Here is a 4472-nt window from a genome sequence, read left to right as displayed (position 1 = left end):
CAGTGTAGGCGTAGGGGACCAGATTGGGTGACGAGACGTCAAGTGTTGGACAGGGTGAGCGAAGATATCCGCGTATATTGGCAGGTCCAGTCGAGCGTAGACGTGGGAAATGAACTTAGATGATGCCGCATCCCGACGAATATCTGGCAGGGTGATGTTGCTAAGAACTGGCAGCCTTAGGGTTCCTGCTGTACTAGGGAAAGAGAGAGGCAGACTGGGAGTATGGACCGACCAGTCAATGCCCATATTCAGCGGGGAAGCAATTACAGAAGCCAGACCTTCTACCTTCTGCAACTCTCAATGACCCTGGGTCCATGCTCCCAGAGGGCTAGAGAATGGGAAAGCTATCATGGGAGGGGGTGGGTTATGGAGATTGGGTGGTGGGATTTGTGTGGAGTTGTACCCCTCCTACCTTATGTTTTTGTTCATTAATCCTTTCTTAAATAAAAAATTAAAAAAAAAATAAAGAACTGGCAGCCATGGAACCGGGGTGGAACGGATGGTTCCAGAAATGATCCTCATGGAGGAATATAATTTGGAATCGACCAAGTGGACATGGGGGCTAAGGAACCATACTGGGGCACAGTATTCTGCAGTGGAATAGCATAATGCCAGAGATGATGATCGTAGTGTGGAAGCGCTCACACCCCATGAGGAGCTGGCCAGTCTTGCAATGATGTTATTCCTCGCGCCCACCTTTGCTGCAGTTTTTATGAGATGTTGGTGAAATGACAGAGTGTGATCGAGAGTCAGTAAAATAACGTATCAATCCCAATAACAGCTGCCACTGACAGGATGACCTTAATCTGAATGGAAATTTATTATCTAGAATAACAACTAGCCAAATATTACAGATTTTATTATTTTTCAAGTTGTTTTTAAAAATAAATATTTTATTGGGAGAATTAATGGTTTATAGCAAATAGCAAAGACAGTTGCTGGAACATGTGTAAACTTTCTCAGTAGAACACTATCCCCCTGCTTAAGTCCTCCTCCACTATCTTTTACCCAGACCTGAAAGCCTCCCACCACACACCCCAGAATCCTTTCTTTGGCTCAGTACACCAAACCCAGTCCAGGTTTTGCTTTATTTTCTGGCTTATCTTACTTAACCTGATCTTTTTCAAGCTCCATCCAAGAATGAAATGAAGAAAGTGAATTCACCATTTATTTAATTTTTAAAGTTTTCTTTTTAAGCTTTATGTAGTTTGAGAGGACAGAGAGAAATTGAGATGAAAGGGAGATACAGAGTGAGCAAGAGACACTTGTAGCATTACTTCATTACTCCTCAACCCCCCCCCCCAAGTGCCAATGGCGAGTGGTGGCATGGCGAATGAATCCAGGTACTTGCGCATGGTTACATATGTACTTAGCCAGATGTGCCACCACTCAGCCCTTATTTTATTTGGTAGGACAAAGAGAAACTGAGAGGGAGAGACACAGACACTTGCAGCATGGCTTTACCACTTAAGAAGCTCCTTCCCCTGCAGATGGGGACCTGGGGTTTGAACCCAGGTTCCAGTGCATGGTAATGTGTGCACTCAAGCAGGTACACAACCACCAACTGGCCCCATGTTACAGATTTCAAAACTAAATTGCAGCCACCAACCCTCTTGCTCTTCTGGTCTTTTCTACCCAACTCATCTACTAAGTCTTCACTTTCATATTAATATAATCCACTCATGTTTTGGTAATCACAATAGAAGAAAATACAAAAGTGGTAGAAACAACATTTGAACCTGGGTCCTTGTGAATTATATAGTGTGCACTGGTGGCCAGGCGGTGGTGCACCTGATTAAGCACACATATGACAGTGTGTAATGACCCAGGTTCAAGCTCTTGGTCAACACCTGCAGGGGAAACTTCATGAGTGGTGAAGCAGGACTGGAGGTCTCTCTCTCTCTCTCTCTCTCTTCCCTCTCTTCACATCCCCTCTCAATTTTTTTCTGTCTCTATCCAGTAATAAGTAAATAAATAAATAAATAAATAAATAAATAAATAAATAAATAAATAGTATTTAAAGTTTGCACTCAACCAGGTGTGCCACTGCTTGAGTATGTGTTCATTTTCTTTAGTTACTGGAAGTTTTTTTATCATTATTTCTTCAAAGATTTTCCTTCTGTTTATTTAATTCATTCATTGAGTTTCTTCTTACTATCTCTTAATGGTTTTTTTTTGTACTTTGAATATATATATGACATCTTCTGAGGGCTGTTTTCATATTTTTCTAGTTCTTTTATTCATTTTGAGGGTATTTTTGTGATATTCAATCAATTTATTTGTCTTCTTATTGTAGCAATATTTATATTACTCTATTATAACCTTTATTTTTCTGCTTCAAACTACCAATATCGTCCTGAAGAGTATTTATTCCTGTTTAATTCATTAGGATTCACTGCGTATTGACTATCCAGGTAAATCTTAAATAGTGACTATATTTTTCTACAGGCTCTTATTACGTGAGAGTTGTTACTGCCATTGGGAGGTGACCAACATCTGTTGCAATCGGCTGTCTCATAACTGTTGGACTCTGACTCGATCTGGGTATATAAGCCATCTCTGGCTCCAGCATGAGGCTATAATACAGGTTTGCTTTCTATAAAGGGTGACTGATGTGATCTTCTTGGAAAAATTTGAGGAGAGAAGGAAAGAACTGCCAGAAAGAACACTTTGGCCCCTTTTAGTCTAGTCTCAAATTCTCATATGTAAAACTCATTCAGAAGTTCACAGGGCTCTCTTCAGTTAACTAGTCTTCAAGTTAACTAGTCATATCCATCAATTTTATTTTTATTTTCAGTCTCTTTCAGATTGAATTCTGGGAAGATGTATCATATTTACTTGAAATCCTGAAAATCTCACTTTTTTTTTGTAAAGTGCTAGAAAACTATACATTTTAAAGCTAAATCACAAACATCAAATTCTTTCTATTCTCCCCATCTCTGCTGTTCTAAAGTTGGTGTGTCATTCACATGTGGTTTTTATTTCTATCTTTACTTCATATTTACATGTATCAGTAACTTTTACTTGCTAGTATTTTGTTTTTTTACTATATTTATTTATTGGATGGAGACAGCCAGATATATAGAGAGACAGAGAGACATCTGCAACACTGCTTCACTATTAGCAAAGCTTTCCCCTGGCTGGTGAGGACCAGAGGCTCTAACCTGGACCCTTCTGCATTGTAACATGTGTTCTCAACAAGGTGCACCACCACCCAGCCCCAGTATTTGTGTTTGATAAAGTATACATAGAGTATCTTACAGTATAATTATTAAATAAACTACAACTATTTAAAATAATGATTTACATTGACTTGACCCCTAGCAAAAAAAAAAACAAAACATTTCTAAGTCAGAGATGCAACATTATAACATTTAACAAAAGAAAGCATACAAAAGGGGTCAGACAGTGGTGCAGTGGGTTGAGCGCATGTGGCGCAAAGCGCAGGACTGGCATGGGGATCCCGGTTCCAGCCCCCCACCTGCAGGGGAGTCGCTTCACAGGCGGTGAAGCAGGTCTGCAGGTGTCTATCTTTCTCTCCCCCTCTCTGTCTTCCCCTCCTCTCTCCATTTCTCTCTGTCCTATCCAACAATGAAGAACATCAACAATGGCAATAATAATGACCACAACGAGGCCACAACAACAAGGGCAACAAAGTGGGGGGGATGGCCTCCAGGAGCGGTGGATTCATGGTGCAGGCACCGAGACCAGCAATAACCCTGGAGGGGGGAAAAAGAAGAAAAAGAAAGCATACAAAATCAGACACCCCCTAAAAGAGTAAAACTAAACATACTATTATAAGAATTAGAATAGTACTTGTACTATTCAAGTACTATTGTATTATTCAAGTACTGTACCTGAGAATTGTACGTTGTTCTGACTAAAAGGTCACTGAATCTTTTTTTTTAATATTTTTATTTACTCATGAGAAAGATAGAGAGAGAAAGAACCAGAAATCACTCTGGTACATGAGCTGCCAAAGATTGAACTTGGGATCTCATGCTTCTGAGTTCGATGCTTTACCCACATGCCACATCCCAGACCATGATTGAATCTTTTTTTATTACTGGTGAAATGGGAGAACCTTTGGGGAACCACACTTTGATTCAAAGATGACCACTTGGTGAGTTATCTACTTAAAGTCAAAGTAAATTACTTGTTCTTCTATTTATTCCACTAGCCATAAGGAATCAAAAAGCTGGGTAGTGTATGCAGCCTGTTGCTTGTACAGGCTGCCCTAAGGGACCCTGGAGACAGCCCTTCCTACTCTGTGTTCATTTTATGCCTCATGTCCTGCTGTCCCTAACCTTAGGCTCCAGACAGGGATGAGAGGTGCTTTTGGGAAGCTCCAGGACACTGTGGCCAGAGTCCACATTGGCCAAGTCATCATGTCCATCCGCACCAAACTACAGAACAAAGAGTATGTGATCGAGTTCAAGTTCAAATTCCCTGGACACCAGAAGATCCACATC

General features: G+C 40.6%; 1 pseudogene; it reads left to right on the top strand.

Moving 5' to 3' along the window:
- Window positions 1-4161: 4161 nt before the first annotated feature.
- LOC132534797 (small nucleolar RNA SNORA70) lies at window positions 4162-4259 on the top strand (annotated as a pseudogene).
- The last annotated feature ends 213 nt before the right edge of the window (window positions 4260-4472 follow it).

This window comes from Erinaceus europaeus, chromosome 19, assembly GCF_950295315.1.
Source record: "Erinaceus europaeus chromosome 19, mEriEur2.1, whole genome shotgun sequence".
Lineage (NCBI taxonomy): Eukaryota > Metazoa > Chordata > Mammalia > Eulipotyphla > Erinaceidae > Erinaceus > Erinaceus europaeus.
Note: the sequence above shows the minus strand (reverse complement) of the source record. Positions and strands in the feature narration are given on the sequence as shown.